General features: G+C 39.0%; 1 protein-coding gene across 1 annotated transcript in view; it reads left to right on the forward strand.

Moving 5' to 3' along the window:
• HMGCR (3-hydroxy-3-methylglutaryl-CoA reductase) overlaps nucleotides 1-18248 on the forward strand; it is an 86620-nt gene that overhangs the window by 4128 nt on the left and 64244 nt on the right. The gene's annotated exons all lie outside the window — the stretch shown is intronic.

Here is an 18248-nt window from a genome sequence, read left to right on the forward strand (position 1 = left end):
GGCATTTCAAAAACGAGAATCAGAGGACTAGGCATGCCTAGTGGTAGTTTATAACAACCCTCCCTGACCCATTGCCCCAGGATGCCTGCAAGACGTTGCTATTCTGTGTGATCTCTAAAATCATAATTATTCATTGTTTAGCTCTATTAGATCATGAATAATATATTTCTTTAGAAGTGAAAATGCAAAATGACCTAGTTAGGGGGCAACGGTTATAAACTGATCATCTGTCTCAGAAGGAGAAATACATTACAACATTTTATAATTTATGATGACATGAAAAAAGCAACAGATGTTAAACATGATTATCAGGGTTTTGTAAGGATTCTTAAATTATTTTCCCCCTATAAACACAGTATAGTGTTGGTATAAAAAATTGGCAATCAAAGTGACAGATAAAGTCGTGATAGGCTTTCAAAGAATTAGAAACTCAAATGCAACAGCCTGGTGAAAATGACACTGATTTTGTCAGCTAGTTTTGACAAGTTCAAAAGATTCCAACAGTAATTTTGAAAAGTTAGAGACAACCTAAATGTCCATCAATAGGGGATTATCAGTGGAATACTGTGTTGTCATTAAGAAGAATGAAAAGCAGATATATACATAGACATGTATAGCTTCTCATAGTATACTATTTACAGAATAAAGCAAAGAGCTGAACAGCGACAGCTCTGGAATTTCATATAGGAAAGGTGTCAGGGTGATAATCTTTTTGAAGTGAGAGCTATTAAACTTCAACAAAGGTTGTGTTTGAATAGCAAACACAGCTGTCACTTAGCTGCTTACACAGCAAATTCACGCCTTTATCTTAGAGTGTATGTTTATTTGGGGTTGTTTAGGGGGATTGAGGAAATAAGAGGGTATCAAGCATACCAAGCCACCCCCTGACTCTGCTACTGAAGAACTGTATAATCTGTTTTTTATTGCTTCTCTTCATTAAGGAATAATTTGCATATCATGACATATATGGACCTTAGTGTTCAGTTCAATGTGTGGTGGATTTTTTTTTTAACTGTTGTAAATTTCTGTATTTCTTACACCAGCATACACAACCTACAGGAGGAAAATTGGAGTTGTATTTTTATTGTTGGTTTGTAGGAGTCCTTTACACAGTCTGGACATGAGGCCTTTGTCAGATTTATGCCTCATGAATATTTTTTATTTGTCTCTGGCTTGCCTATTCATTTTTTTTTCCTTTTTTTTGAATTTTATTTTTTTTAATACAGCAGGTTCTTATTAGTTATCTATTTTATGCATATTAGTGTATACATGTCAATCCCAATCTCCCAGTTCATCCCACCACCCCCCCCCCACCGCCCTCCCACCCCGCCACTTTCCCCCTTGGTGTCCATACATTTGTTCTCTACATCTGGGTCTCTATTTCTGCCTTGCAAACTGGTTCATCTGTACCATTTTTCTAGATTTCCACATATATGCGTTAATAAATGATATTTGTTTTTCTCTTTCTGACTTGCTTCACTCTGTATGACAGTCTCTAGGTCCATCCACATCTCTACAAATGACCCAATTTCATTCCATTTTATGGATGAGTAATATTCCATTGTATATATGTACCACATCTTCTTTATCATTCATCTGTTGATCGGCATTTAGGTTGCTTCCATGACCTGGCTACTGTAAATAGTGCTGCAATGAACATTGGGGTGCATGACTCTTTTTGAATTATGGTTTTCTCTGGGTATATGCTCAGTAGTGGGATTGCTGGGTCATATGGTAATTCTATTTTTAGTTTTTTAAGGAACCTCCATATTGTTCTCCACAGTGGCTGTATCAATTTACATTCCCACTGACAGTGCAAGAGGGTTCCCTTTTCTCCACACCCTCTCCAGCATTTGTTGTTTATAGATTTTCTGATGATGGCCATTCTGACCAGTGTGAGGTGCTACCTCATTGTAGTTTTGATTTGCATTTCTCTAATAATTAGTGAGCACATGAGCAGCTTTTCACGTGCCTCTTGGCCATCTGTATGTCTTTGGAGAAATGTCTATTTAGGTCTTCTGCCCAATTTTTGATTGGGTTTTTTGTTTTTTAATATTGAGCTGCATGAGCTGTTTATATATTTTGGAGATTAATCCTTTGTCTGTTGATTTGTTTGCAAATATTTTCTCCCATTCTGAGGGTTGTCTTTTCATCTTGTTTATAGTTTCCTTTACTGTGCAAAAGCTTTTAAGTTTCATTAAAATTTCATTTGTTTATTTTTGTTTTTATTTCTATTACTGTAGGAGATGGATCAAAAACGATCTTGCTGTGATTTATGTCAAAGAGTGTTCTTCCTATATTTTCCTCTAAGAGTTTTATAGTGTCCGGTCTTACATTTAGGTCTTTAATCCATTTGGAGTTTATTTTTGAGTACGGTGTTAGGGAGTGTTCTAATTTCATTCTTTTACATGTAGCTGTCCAGCCTTCCCAGCACCACTTACTGAAGAGACTGTCTTTTCTCCATTGTATATCCTTGCCTCCTTTGTCATAGATTAGTTGACCATAGGTGCTTGAGTTTATCTCTGGGCTTTCTATCCTGTTCCAATGCTCTACATTTCTGTTTTTGTGCCAGTACAATATTGTCTTGATTACTGTAGCTTTGTAGTATAGTCTGAAGTCAGGGAGTCTGATTCCTCCAGCTCCGTTTTTTTCCCTCAAGATTGCTTTGGCTATTCAGGGTCTTTTGTGTCTCCATACAAATTTAAAATTTTTTTATTCTAGTTCTGTAAAAAATGTCATTGGTAATTTGATGGGGATTGCATTGAATCTGTAGATTGGGTAGTATAGTCATTTTCACAATACTGATTCTTCCAATCCAAGAACATGGTATATCTCTCCATCTGTTTGTGTCATCTTTGATTTCTTTGATCAGTGACTTACGGTTTTCTGAGTACAGGTCTTTTACCTCCTTAGGTAGGTTTATTCCTAGGTATTTTACTCTTTTTGTTGCAATGGTGAATGGGATTGTTTCCTTAATTTCTCTTTCTGATCTTTTGTTGTTAGTGTATAGGAATGCAAGAGATTTTTGTGCATTAATGTATCCTGCTACTTTACCAAATTCATTGATTAGCTCTAGTAGTTTTCTGGTGGCATCTTTAGGAATCTCTATGTATAGGTATCATGTCATCTGCAAACAGTGAGTTTTACTTCTTCTTTTCCGATTTGTATTCCTTTTTTTACTTTTTATTCTCTGATTGCCGTGAATAGGAGTCCAAAACTATGTTGAATAACAGTGGTGAGAGTGGACATCCTTGTCTTCTTCCTGATCTTAGAGGAAATGCTTTCAGTTTTTCACCATTGAGAGTGATGTTTGCTGTGGGTTTGTCATATATGGCCTTTATTATGATGAGGTAGGTTCCCTCTGTGCCCACTTTCTGGAGAGTTTTTGTCCTAAATGGGTATTGAATTTTGTCAAAAGCTTTTCCTGCATCTATTGAGCTGATCATATGGTTTTTATCCTTCAATTTGTTAATATGGTGTATCACACTGATTGATATGTGTATATTGAAGAAGCCTTGCATCCTTGGATAAATCCCACTTGATCATGGTGTATGATCCTTTTAATATGTTGTTGGATTCTGTTTGCTAGTATTTTGTTGAGTTTTGCATCTATATTCATCAGTGACATTGGTCTGTAATTTTTTTTTTTTTGGTAGTATCTTTGTCTGGTTTTGGTATCAGGGTGATGGTGGCCTTGTAGAATGAGTTTGGGAATGTTCCTCCCTCTGCTATATTTTGGAAGAGTTTGAGAAGGATGGGTGTTAGCTCTTCTCTAAATGTTTGATAGAATTCACCTGTGAAGCCATCTGGTCCTGGACTTTTGTTTGTTGGAAGATCTGTAATCACAGTTTCAACTTCATTACTTGTGATTTGTCTCTTCATATTTTCTATTTCTTCCTCTTTCTGTCTTGGAAGGTTATACCTTTCTAAGAATTTGTCCATCTCTTCCAGGTTGTCCATTTTATTGGCATAGAGTTACTTGTAGTAGTCTCTTAGGATGCTTTGTATTTCTGCAGTGTCTGTTGTAACTTCTCCTTTTTCATTTCTAATTTTGATTTGAGTCCTCTCCCTCTTTTTCTTTATGAGTCTGGCTAAAGGTTTATCAATTTTGTTTATCTTGTCAAAGAACCAGCTTTTAGTTTTATAGATCTTTGCTATTGTTTTCTTTGTTTCTATTTCATTTATTTCTGCTCTGATCTTCATAATTTCTTTCCTTCTACTCACTTTGGGTTTTGTTTGTTCTTCTTTCTCTAAGTTTCCTTTAGGTGTAAGGTTAGATTGTGTATTTGAGATGTTTCTTATTTCTTGAGGTAGAATTGTATTGCTATAAACTTCCCTCTTAGAACTGCTTTTGCTGAATCCCATAGGTTTTGGATCGTCCTGTTTTCATTGTCATTTGTCTCTAGGTATTTTTTGATTTCCTCTTTGATTTCTTCAGTGATCTCTTGGTTATTTAGTAACGTATTGTTTAGCCTCTATGTGTTTGTGTTTTTTACATTTTTTTCCCTGTAATTCATTTCTAATCTCATAGCGTTGTGGTCAGAAAAGATGCTGGATATGATTTCAATTTTCTTAACTTTACTGAGGCTTGATTTGTGACCCAAGATATGATCTATCCTGGAGAATGTTCTGTGCACATTTAAGAAGAAAGTATAATCTGCTGTTTTTGGATGGAATGTCCTGTAAATATCAATTAAATCTATCTTGTCTATTGTGTCATTTAAAGCTTGTGTTTCCTTATTAATTTTCTATTTGGATGACCTGTCCATTGGTGTAAGTGAGGTGTTAAAGTCCCCCACTATTACTGTGTTGCTGTCGATTTCCTCTTTTATAACTGTTAGCAGTTGCCTTATGTATTGAGGTGCTCATATGTTGGGTGCATATATATTTAAATTGTTATATTTATGCAATTTAAATTGCATATATATTTATATGTTAGATTGTTGATCCCTTGATCATTATGTAGTGTCCTTCCTTGTCTCTTGTAACATTCTTTATTTTAAAGTCTATTTTATCTGATATGAGTATTGCTATTCCAGCTTTCTTTTGATTTCCATTTTCATGGAATATCTTTTTCCATCCCCTCACTTTCAGTCTGTATGTGTCCCTAGGTCTAAAGTGGGTCTCTTGTAGACAGCATATATATGGGTCTTGTTTTTGTATCCATTCAGCAAGCCTGTGTCTTTTGGTTGGAGCTTTTAATCCATTCACGTTTAAGGTAATTATCGATACGTATGTTCCTATGATCATTTTCTTAATTGTTTTGGGTTTGTTTTTGTAGGTCCTTTTCTTCTGTTGTGTTTCCCACTTAGGGAAGTTCCTTTAGCATTTGTTGTAGAGCTGGTTTGGTGGTGCTGAATTCCCTTAGCTTTTGCTTGTCTGTAAAGCTTTTGATTTCTCCATCGAGTCTGAATGAGGTCCTTGCTGGGTAGAGTAATCTTGGTTGTAGGCTCTTCCCTTTCATCACTTTAAATATATCATGCCACTCCCTCCTGGCTTGTAGAGCTTCTGCTGAGAAATCAGCTGTTAACCTTATGGGAGTTCCCTTGTATGTTATTTGTCGTTTTTCCCTTGTTGCTTTTAATAATTTGTGTTTAATTTTTGTCAATTTGATTACTGTGTGTCTTGGCATGTTTCTCCTTGGGTTTATCCTGCCTGGGACTCTCTGCGTTTCCTGGACTTGGGTGGCCATTTCCTTTCCCATGTTAGGGAAGTTTTTGACTATAATCTCTTCAAATATTTTCTCGGGTCCTTTCTCTCTCTCTTCTCCTTCTGGGACCCCTGTAATGCGAATGTTGGTGCGTTTAATGTTGTCCCAGAGGTCTCTTAGGCTATCTTCATTTCTTTTCATTCTTTTTTCTTTATTCTGTTCTGCGGCAGTGAATTCCCCCATTCTGTCTTCCAGGTCACTTATCCTTTTTTTTGCCTCAGTTATTCTGCTATTGATTCCTTCTAGTGTATTTTTCACTTCATTTACTGTATTGTTCATCTCTGTTTGTTTGTCCTTTAATTTTTCTAGGTGTTTGTTCTTTAATTCTTCTAGTTCTTTGTTAAACATTTCTTGCATCTTCTCCATCTTTGCCTCCATTCTTTTTCTGAGGTCCTGGATCATCATCACTATCATTATTCTGAATTTGTTTTCTGGAAGGTTGCCTATCTCCACTTCATTTAGTTGTTTTTCTGGGGTTTTATCTTGTTCCTTCATCTGGTACATAGCCCTGTGCCTTTTCATCTTGTCTATCTTTCTGTGAATGTAGTTTTCATTCCACAGGCTGCGGGATTGTAGTTCTTCTTGCTTCTGCTGTCTGCCCTCTGGTGGATGAGGCTATCTAAGAGGCTTGTGCAAGCTTCCTGATGGGAGGGACTGGTGGTGGGTAGAGCTGGGTGTTGCTCTGGTGGGCAGAGCTCAGTAAAACTTTAATCCACTTGTCTGCTGATAGGTGGGGCTGAGTTCCCTCCCTGTTGGTTGTTTGGCCTGAGGCGACCCAGGACTGGAGCCTACAGGCTCTTTGGTGGGGCTAATGGCGGATTCCGGGAGGGCTCATGCCAAGGAGTACTTCTCAGAACTTCTGCTCCCAGTGTCCTTGTCCCCGTGGTGAGCCACAGCCACCCCCCCACCTCTGCAGGAGCCCCTCCAACACTAGCAGGTAGATCTGGTTCAGTTTCCTGTGGGGTCACTGCTCCTTCCCCTGGGTCCTGATGCGCACACTACTTTGTGTGTGCCCTCCGAGAGTGGAGGGCACACACAAAGTAGTTTTCCCCAGTCAAAGTCCTGCAATCAAATCCCGCTAGCCTTCAAAGTCTGATTCTCTGGGAATTCCCCCTCCCATTGCCGGATCCCCAGGTTGGGAAGCCTGACGTGGGGCTCAGAAGCTTCACTCCAATGAGTGGACTTCTATGGTATAATTGTTCTGCAGTCTGTGAGGCACCCATCCAGTGGTTATGGGATTTGATTTTGTGATTGCGCCCAATCTACCATCTCATTGCATGTTCTCCTTTGTCTTTGGATGTGGGGTATCTTTTTTGGTGAGTTCCAGTGTCTTCCTGTCAATGATTGTTTAGCAGTTAGTTGTGATTCCAGTACTCTCGCAAGAGGGAGTGAGCACACATTCTTCTACTCCACCACCTTGAACCAACCCTTCATTTTCTTATTAATGCCTTTTCATCAGAAAAAGGTTTTACTTTGGGTGATGTCCAGTTTATCAGTTTCTTCTTGCATGATAAGTGCTTGCATTAGTTTCCTAGGGCTGCCGTAACAAATTACCACATACTGGATGGCTTAAATAACAGAAATCCATTATCTCACAATTCTGGAGGTCAGAAGTCTAAAATCAAGGTGTTGGCCAGACCAGACCCTCTCTAAAGCTTCTAGGTGAGAATCTATTCCATTCCTTCCTCTTAGCTTTGCTGTTGCTGATAGTTCCTGGCATTCCTTCCTTGACTCCAATCTCTACCCCCATCATCAAGTGGTCTTCTCCCTGTACATCTCTTTCTCTGTGTCTCTTCTCCTCTTATTTTAAGAACACTAGTCATATTAGAGCAGGGCCTACCCTACTCCACTATGACCTCACCTTAACTTAAACAATTACAACTATAACAACCCTATTTCCTAATGTGGTCGCATTCTGAGGTTCCTAGAAGAATATGACTTTGGGGGAGGGGAGACACTAAACAACCCAATACATTGCTTTTTTTGTGTCTTATGCTAAAAATCTTTGCTTAAGCAAAACTTATTCTACACGTTGCTTTTTCTTTTCTGATTCCCTTCCTCCCCTTAACTAACCTCAAAGGCTGATCCCTCCAGGACTGGACTGTGGGGAAGACAGAGAGTTGGGGGAGGGAGGCAGGGAAGTTCTTACTAGAGTGGTGTCAAAGGTGAACTGGATCCAGCTTCTACTAGTTTGTAAGAGCTGATTGTTAAATTTTCAGGGATTTGGAAGTCAGTTATTAAATGTAGTCACTATTAAAAATTAAAGTATATAAGCATAATTGAACAAATTATATTAAAAATAAAGGCAATAAATACCCAAAACTCATCACTTCTCAATTATTTTGTTACATTTTACTATGGGGCCAGATTTTGTGGTTTACTGAGTGGAGGAAGAGGACCAGGAAAGAAGAACTAATAATGTGTAGAGTAAGTTTTGGAGTATTTACACCACAGAAATCTGCAAATTTTACAAGTAACCCCCCCCCCCGCCTGCCCTGCTCCCACACATCATAGGGCTGGTTGTTATTATGTTTAATAGCTTCCACAGGATGTATGTATGTGTGTGTATGTGTGTATATTGTGTGTATATATACACACATCATATACCATATATATATAATATGTTATCATCAAACAAAAAAGTATGTATGTATATATACATATACAACATATATAATTAAACAAAAAGTATATATATACATATATAATATGTACAATATTTTATAGTTTAAAAAGTATAGGAGAAAAGCTGGAAGGAAAGAAATGTGCTAAAATGCAAAAGACAGTCACCCTGAGTGACTATCCCTGAGTTCTGGGTAATTATTTTCTCCTCTATAATTTCCTGTTATTTTCCTAATTGCTTAAATGGCAATGTAATACCTTTAGAATGAGAAAACAGTAATTTTTACAATATTAAATACTTTTTAGGATGTCCAGAATGTTTGTACTGTTTTTGAAACCTGATTTGAAACCTCAGTCAAGTTTCAGATGCCCTAGGAGAGATAATCTCTAAAGATTTAACATTGTATTCAGCTGACAAATGTCAAAATGCTAATGCACAAGTTTCAATTACGCCAACATTGTCTTTAAATATTCAATCCTTAGTCAGTTTTACTTCCTTCCTATCTTTTGAAGATATGCTTCCTGTTTCTGTGTTTAAGCTTATATCCTTCCTATTTCTGATGGCTGCAAGTTTCTAGTTCAGTAATTCAGAAGCTTTGGATCAAACTGAAGACTGTTTCTCCCACAGCCCTTTAGCAACATCTAGTGGGTATTTAAAGACAGGACAAGACAGAGCAGCAGTTTTGATGGCAAATGTGACTTAGCAAAAAAACCCAAAAAACAAAAAAGCCTTAAATCCTCAAGACAAATAGAATCTCTCCTGTGATTAAATAACTTTACATACATTGATGTGTATGTAAACACTTAAGATAAAACATAGCTGACATTTCCTCATCTAGCCTGCTGTGAACTTAAACAGCATTTGTTACTACATTATATAATGGGCATTATCATGAAGAACCATATGAGCGGTCCCTAAGCAAGAGTACCAGAGCAGTGTAAAAACCTCCAAAAGCAAAAAGGAAGAACTTGTGTAGAATGGCATCTGAAAGGAGCAGAAGTGTCCAGGAATATAAGCAGAGAGTAAGAGAGAAGAGACAACAGGAGGGAAGGGGTAGAAAGGAAGCCAAGGAGGAAGAGAAAACTAAAGCAAAATCATGGGAACTGGTAAGTTTACAGAATCCAGATTTATCCTAAGATAACTGCAGTCCAGTCATTGTTCTCTTAACCAAAAGGTAGGTGTTTCTTAACCCCTCAAGCCTGTTCGAGGTACCCAGTCCCCCAAAGATCTTTGCCATTTTTCCCTTTGACTTGATGCATTACCTTTCCCATCTCACTTTCACTAGAAGTTCAGGACCTAGGTAGGTGATGGGTGGTAGCTGATGAGTGAGGAAAAGAAGTTACCATAGAAACTTTCTCTAATCTCTCTCCGCCTTAACTTCTCTAGTTGAAAATTAAGAGAATAATTTGGTCCCTGTAATTTTCATAGACATTTTTCCATAATCATCAATTATTTATGAAAATGCTATTACTCATAGAAAAAAATCCATAAAGCTTAGATACTAGTGTTAGCATTCCTATGCACACCTAAGAAACAAATACCTGCTTATGGCTGTCAACATATGGGGCTGGGCTGAGCTCCACACAAGTTAGGAAACCTCGTTCTGCTATCTGGGACCATTTTTCTAATCTGGCTTGTTGGAGAGGGAAATAAATAGAGACATTATTGAGGAATTATTGAGGCAGTATGATGGGGAGGCAAAAAATATGAGATTGGGGAAAGGGAAGACTTGTCCTATCAGATATCAAAATGTATTTTAAAACTCTATGAATTATAATATTATATATACTGGAGCAGATATAGACAAATAGCTCAGTGAAAGAGTATAACCACATAACTAGATCCATGCATGTATGAAATGCTTGGCAGTGAAGATCAATGGGGAAAGGGGGACATATTTAAGAAATGGTATTGGAACAATTCTTCGTGTACAAAATATTAAATTTGGATCCATACCTCAAACTATACACAAAAATGAATTCCATATGGATCAATGAAGAAGCCAAATTTTTAAACATTTAGAAGAAAATATATCTTTATAATCTCAAGGTAGGGAAGGATTTCATAAACAAAACACAAGAAGCAAAATTCATTTTAAAAATGTTGATAAAATATAGCATAGAAATTAAGAATTATATTCTTTGAAAAGACAAGGAGAGCCCCAAAACAGAAATGCCCAAACCAGGAAAAAAATATTTGTAGAACATATAACCAGGAAATTATTAACATCCAGAGTATATAAAAAGCTCTTCTAAATCAATAAGAAAAAAAAAATCAAACAATCCATAGAAAAATGTGCAAAGGTCACAAACAGGCATTTCATGTAAGAGGAGACTTGGTTGGTGGGTAAACATGAAAAGGTGCTCAACTTCTTTTGTAATCAGGAAAATGCAAATTGAAATTAAAAGTAATACCATTTCATATCTACCTAGGCACACTTCCTTGGAAGATCTTACACATGTGCGTTACAAGAAAAGTATAGGACTTACCTGGTGGCGCAGTGGTTAAGAATCCACCTGCCAATGCAGGGGACACAGGTTTGAGCCCTGGTCCAGGAAGATCCCACATGCCGCGGAGTAACAGAGCCCGTGTGCCACAACTCCTGAGCCTGTGCTCCAGAGCCCGCGAGCCACAGCTACTGAGCCTGTGCGCCACAACTACTGAAGCCCACATGCCTAGAGACCATGCGCCACAACAAGAGAAGCCACCGCAATGAGGAGCCCGTGCGCGCACCGCAATGAAGATAGCTCCCGCTTGCCGCAACTAAAGAAAGCCCGCGCAGCAATGAAGACCTAACGCAGCCAAAAAATAAATTAATTAATTAATTAATTTAAAAAAGACAAGTATAGAATATTCATCAAAGCCTTATTTATGATTAGCAAAATCTGAAAAAAATATTAACAGGAGAATGGGTTAATAAATTGTGATATATAGTCATATAATGTAAATACAGCAGCAGAAATGAATGAATATAGTTATAAGTATCAACACGAATGACTCAAAAACATAAAATTTGGCCAAAAAAGGAAGATATGGCAGAACATACCAATTCATATAATTTTCAAAGGAGGAAAAAAACTATCCAAAATATACTGCTTAAAGATACACAGATTGTATAACATTATAAAGGAAGTCAAGGTGAAAGTGGCAGTGACAGTAGCACAGGTTTTTAATCTTTTCAAATTCCCACATAAAGACAGAGAAACTAAGTGGCAAAACCAAAAACTCATGGACAACATTTACAACATGACCATTTGCCAAGGTCTCTCCATGGACCTGAAAATACAAATGGGTGGAGATAAACATCCATGGTCCCAAGAACTGTGTGTACCTGGGGCTGTGCAGGAGGAAGCAGAGAGGAACAGGGGCATGTCTGACAGACCTGAGAACAGGGAAGTCCCAAACAGCCTACAGATGGTCCCTGGAAAGCATGATGCGCCCATTTCAGAATAGCTGCTGAGATTGACAAAGGTGTTGTCTAGTGCAGTAGGGTGAGTACAGGGGTCCTTGTTAAAGTCTGAAAAGGGTGCAAGCAGCCTGGGCTGCGTGAACTTGTAAAGACAACCAGGCAAAGCTGCCTTTCAAGACAACTGCTGAAAATAGGATAGAAAAGAGTAGAGACACGGTGTGCACCTCATAATACAAGAATAGACTTTTTAGAAAGTGTATTTCCATTTTTTACATGCATGTAGTTTGAAAACCATATTGCAATAGCTATCCCAAGTTTTAACTCCAGTCTTTCCTACTCTGCCTTTTGAATTATGTTCCTAAAACTCTTATGTGGTCTTTTTGCTTATCTACCTATAGACATTTAGGCCTGTATTCCTCTAAGTGAGATCCATCGATCCCATGCACTAAAATCACCTGGGATACTTTTTTTAAAACGCAAATTACCCAGGCCCCTTCCTAGACCTGTGAAATCAACATCTGGAAGTGAGGCTCAGGAATCTGCATATTAAACAACTCTCCCCCACCATATTCTTGGGTGCACTAATGTTGGAGAAGGTTTAAGTCCTGTGAACTTAAGCATGACCCAAATAGGCCTGCATCTCCACCCACCAGAGAAGTAGGCACCATAAGATTCAGGACAAGGATGTTTCTGTGGGAGGTGAGTGGGCAGATAGGAAGAATGGTAAGGGGGCTATTTTCTGGCCTCCTAAACCTAATGTGGGGTACTGTAGGTTTAAAATGGATCATGGTCATATATGGAATCTAAAAAAACGGTACTGATGAACCTAGTGGCAGGGCAGGAATAAAGACGCAGACATAGAGAAAGGACTTGAGGTCACAGCGGGGGAAAGGGGAAGCTGGGACGAAGGGAGAGAGTGGCATGGACATATATACACCACCAAATATAAAACAGATAGCTAGTGGGAAGCAGCCACATAGCACAGGGAGATCAGCTTGATGCTTTGTGACCACCTAGGGGGGTGGGATAGGGAGGATGGGAGGGAGACGCAAGAGGGAGGGGATATGGGGATATATGTATACATATAGCTGATTTGCTTTGTTGTACAGCAGAAACTAACACAACATTGTAAAGCAATTATACTCCAATAAAGATATAAAAAAATTTTTTTAATAAAATGGATCGTGGTCAAGCCAAACACATCAGGAGCTTTTTTGTTTCAAGCAATAAATCCGGATGGCAATGGCAATTCAGTTTCTTTTTTTTTTTTTAATTAATTAATTTATTTATTTATTTATTTTTGGCTGTGTTGGGTCTTCGTTTCTGTGCGAGGGCTTTCTCCAGTTGCGGCGAGCGGGGGCCACTCTTCATTGCGGTGCGCGGGCCTCTCACTGTCGCGGCCTCTCTTGTTGCGGAGCACAGGCTCCAGACGCGCAGGCTCAGTAGTTGTGGCTCACGGGCCCAGTTGCTCCGTGGCATGTGGGATCCTCCCAGACCAGGGCTCGAACCTGTGTCCCCTGCATTGGCAGGCAGACTCTCAACCACCGTGCCACCAGGGAAGCCCTGGCAATTCAGTTTCTATTTGTTCTGGCTTAGATCTATTGTACTTGTAGACACCATAACATATACCTTCAATTTGGCCTCTTTAGGTAGGAATTCTGTGACAATCAAAAGCCCCAAATCTGAAATAAATAGAGGTTAAAGGAACCAATGCAGAAATGCCAAGTAGCTTTTTGATATGTTGGCCAAGAAAAGATGTAGAGAACAGTGAACAATCCCACCCTGGGACAAAAAGAGATAAAAACTTCCCTTCCCCCTCTTCCCATGTGTACACAACACATGACCGAATGTAATTTTGAGTCTTTGAGCAGAGGGTGAAGGTGGGGAATGGTATTTTCCTTGAGTCCTTTCATTGGGTTCCTAGTGCCTTGTATCAGTGCAGCTTTCATGACCCACCTCACTTATAGCACACAGCTTAGTTTTTCAGCAAAGCACTTAAAAATGTACAGTTAGCTCTCACCTGTCGACTAATAAGGCCTAATCACCCAGAAGAAGGGCTCAACAATGTGTATTTTCAGTAAGCGTCCCATAGAGTTTTGTAGGAAACTCTAGCCTAAACATGGAAAAGGTGCTGAGGAGAATAAGCAATAAATTTTTTAAAATTTCAGCATTTACTCAGGTCAAAGTGAAGCCAGGTGTCCAAGCTGCCCTTGCACCATTCATTTGTACAGTTTGTGTGAAGTTTGCAGGTCAAATATGTTTCATGATAAAGGAATTTCTATGATAGGGTAATTTTTATTTGTGCTTTTATCTTGTGCCAGCTGATGATGAAACCCACTTTTTCCAAGTCACACCAGCTGGGAGCCGGGCTAAAATAATTTCAGATAGGAGTCCTCCACTCAGCTGGCCCTGGCAAATTGGGTGAACAACCTCCTCCATTAACTCAAATCCCTTTCAAAGAGTACAGGAGGTCATCCTGGGTGCCTCACTGGTCTCTTTATCTGCCTGTGCCGTTGGTGGAAGGATCCTAGGCCATTCTGTGCCATTGCCTGCCACTGTGGGTGGTTCCTGCCACTGTGGGTGGTTCCACTCCAGGTTTCTGATGCCTTCTGAGGCTCCTGGTGTTGACTGCAGAGATCCCCCAACCACAACTGGCATATCCTCTGTCCTCAACACTTCACCCTACTTATATTGCATACATTCCAGAATGACACTGAGGTTAAATTGGCACAGATTTTTTTTTTCCTGCTTTGCTCATCCTTAAGTCCTTGGAAAAGGTAAGGTCAGTGCATATCCTGCTGACTTCAGAATTGTCCCTTCCCAAGAGACCTAATCCTTTCAGACCAAGCTTTGGTGCCCTTGCTCCTTAGGTTGAGGATGAGTTTTTTCCTAAGAATTTCTGCAGTTCTCAAGGCCCTCTGCTCCACTGCACTAAGACTTGTTTAAACTTGCAGGATAAATATGGTTTATGCTCCCAGACTGGGGCTACCACTGCATGGAATATTCTGAACAAGTTAAAGCAAAAAGTGGACATATAGTTTGTCTGAAAGCTGTCAAATGGCTAGATTGTAGAAAGTCCAGAAGAAATCTTTTGGGAGTATTCTAAGACAGTTACAGCCATCACCATTTATTGAGTGATGACATACCAGGTATTATGCATACATTCAACTTTACAACAACCCTGTGAGATAAATCATTGGATACTACAGGTGAGGAAAGGGCCTCAGAGAAGTCAAACAACTTGTCCCAATCATAGAGATAGTAAGTGGGGGAGGAGAGGTCAGGACGAGGGGATTAGGTTTGCTCCCAGGTCCAGGTCCAAGTCTGTGCCCTTACAAGCTCAGCACCACCAGATCAAGACCTTTTGAAGTGAAAGGGCTCCGAGAGACCAAATCAGTTGAGATCAAGATTGTGCTCTGCTGTGTTGTTTGAGGAAAGGCAGGTGTATAAACACAAATAAGACAGGTGGATTATTCAAAAAGAAATTGAAGACACAGATATTTCCCATTGGTTGATTGCCATCAGTTCAGTGAAATCACAGACCTTGGTACGGCAGAGCTATTTGATGGAAATTAAGTTACCAGTTCTGAAAATCCAGAATTCAGGTATTGATGAGTATGAATCATGATTTAAGTTTCTATAACTGTGGAGTGCAGACTTTTCCAATAAGTTTAAACTGATATGAAATCAAATTATATTAAGTGAGAGACACAGCTTTCCTGGAATGATGAGCATTAGTATACAATTAGTAAAACTACCTTGAAATTCCATGCTGAAGCAGGCTTCAGTACACAAGGTAATGTTGGGTCCATCTAACAGTGAAAGAACATTTTCTTTGATAAAACTGTTAATCTAAAGGCTGGGATACACTTCTCCTAAAAATATTTATAGCAGTGAGAATTGAGTATATCAAAATTGAGAAGAGTCCTGAATTAATATAATCCAAGGTTCTGATGAACCTTGAAATATCATGTGGCAATATATTGAAGGGAACAGAATATGCCACCCCCAAATATTCCACATTGGCATAAGGATTTTTTGAGCTGAAGGCAATTGAGAAAAAGTAAATACAAGAAAAGCTTTCTGCCCCACCTCATTTGCCTAAAAGCAGGACATATATTTATAAAGGTGTCTCCCCTTTCCTCTTGAAAAGGAAAACTCTTGTGTTGCTTTATTCTTACACTCTACTCTCAGAACACTCTGACACCAGAAGTTTGGGGGATTTTCCCACCAAGCAATTCTAAGACACCAGCTAGGTGTCCTACAGTTTAACTCAGTTCTGATACTATCTACCTAGAGGTAGCATCCGATCCCAAAAGTTAAGGGCACAGTCCCACAACATTGCCCCACTTCACATGTCAATCACAAGTCCAGTTTGTCCTCTGTGCTTCTGACCAATAGGCTATAAATCGGAGGTTCCCATGACCCCCTCCTCAGGTTTGATCATGTGCTAGTATGGCTCACAGAACTCAGGGAAACAGTTTAATTACTAGATTATTGTTTGATATAAGAGAATACAACTCAGGAACAGCCAGGTAGAAGAGATGCACAGGGCAAGGTATATAGGAAGGGGCTGAGCTTCCATGCCCTGTTCAGGCACTGCTAGCCTCCCAAGCACCTCCATGTATTCACCAACCTGGAAGTTCTCTGAACCCCATCATTTAGGACTTTTATGAAAGCTTCATTACATGGGCATCATTGATTAAATCATTGGCAGTTGGTGACTGATTCAACCCCTAGCCCCTCTCCCCTCCCTGTAGGTCAGGGGATGGGGCTGAAATTTCCAAATTTCACGTGGTTGGTTTCCCCCCACCAATCATCCCCCATCCTGTGGTTACCTAAGGGTTTTCCAAAAGTCACTTCATTAACATAATCTCATGAGTAGTTGAAGGGGCTTTTTACAAATAATTAGACAGTTTCACCTTCATCTCTCTGGAACCATTTGAGGACGAAAGACCAAGCATTATAACAAAAATGCTCGCATTGCTCTAATAACTTAAAAATTACAAGGATTTGGGGAGCTGTGAGCCAGGAACTGTGGACAAAGACCAAAATATATATTTTTCATTATATCACAATATCACACCTCTCTAGCAGGAAGAACAGAAGTTTATCACCAGAGACAACTCTAGACCCTTATCAGTCCAGAGACTGAAGAGGAATTACATAACAAACTTTACTAACTAGCTCTTATCTTCCATTAGCTCCCCCAATGTTTGCCTTCTCTCAATTTGCCACACCAGAAACTCACAATTTTTTCTCCTTTGTCTTGTCTCTAAAAATTTATTGCCCTTTTGCTCAGATGCTATGTCAACTCAAGCTCTAACCACCCCTTTGAGGTACTCATCACTGAGTTCTCCTGTGTGTAGGTACAATGCACATGTTAATAAACTTCTGTTTGTTTTTCTCTTGATAATCTGTCTTCTGTCAGTCTAATGTACAGGGCCTCAGAGAACCTAGGAGGGTAGAGGGGAAAAGTTTCTTCCCTCCCCTGCAACATGGATCTTCAGACTTTTTTAAATATGGAAATGTAATTTTTGTATTTTTTTTCCTTTGTGCACAAGAAAAATGAAATTCAAATATTTACATCTCACCTTTTGGAAAGATTTGAAGATTAGGCCACCAACCACACTTACCCGGTTCTCAAGGAAAGGGAGATTTATTTTTTAGTTACTAATGATCTGAGTTCTAGGTTTTAGAAGATAATGAGGAGGATTTCCCAAAGTCTGAAAAGGAAAAGCAGTAAAGTGAGGTAGGATGCTCCATGAGTATAGACATGTGGCCTTATTTCCAAGGACAACCCTGGCGTGCCTTGCTTAAGAACATCAGTCATTAAAATCTGCTAAGAGGGTAGATATTGTGTTAAGTATTCTTATCACAAAATAATAATAAAGAGGGCAGGAGGAAACTTTTGAAGGTGATGGATATACTTATGGCATAGATTATGGTATGGTTTCATGGTTATATACTTATTTTCAAATTTATTGAGTTGTATACATTAAATACGTACAGCTTTTTATATTTCAGTAATAGCTCAATAAAGTAGTTTAAAAAAGAAAGAACAATAGTCATTATATGGTAGTGGCAGCAGTCTCAAGTCCCATTTAAAGAGTTGTTCCACTGGTGTCTGATAACATTCTAAGTGGGCAACCTGCCTGTTCCCCAACCCTCAACAATGCCCCGGGATATATGGAAGTCCAAAGAAAGGCGGGGGAAGGGCAACTAGAAACCCGGTTGGGTAGGAATTTCTTATATATACCTGTACTTGTCAGAAGAGAATGAAATGAAAGATCCTGAAACCTATGGGCTGGGGCAATATTAATAATACCATTTAACATTAGCATTGGAAAACAGTATGGAGGTGCCTCAAAAAGTTAAAAATAGAACTACCATACAGTCCAGCAATTCCACTCCTGGGTATTTTTTCAAAGAAAACAAAAATATTAACTCAAAAATACATATGCACCCCTATATTCACTGTAGCATTATTTACAATAGGCAAGATT

The sequence above is a fragment of the Balaenoptera ricei genome, chromosome 3 (assembly GCF_028023285.1).
Source record: "Balaenoptera ricei isolate mBalRic1 chromosome 3, mBalRic1.hap2, whole genome shotgun sequence".
NCBI lineage: Eukaryota > Metazoa > Chordata > Mammalia > Artiodactyla > Balaenopteridae > Balaenoptera > Balaenoptera ricei.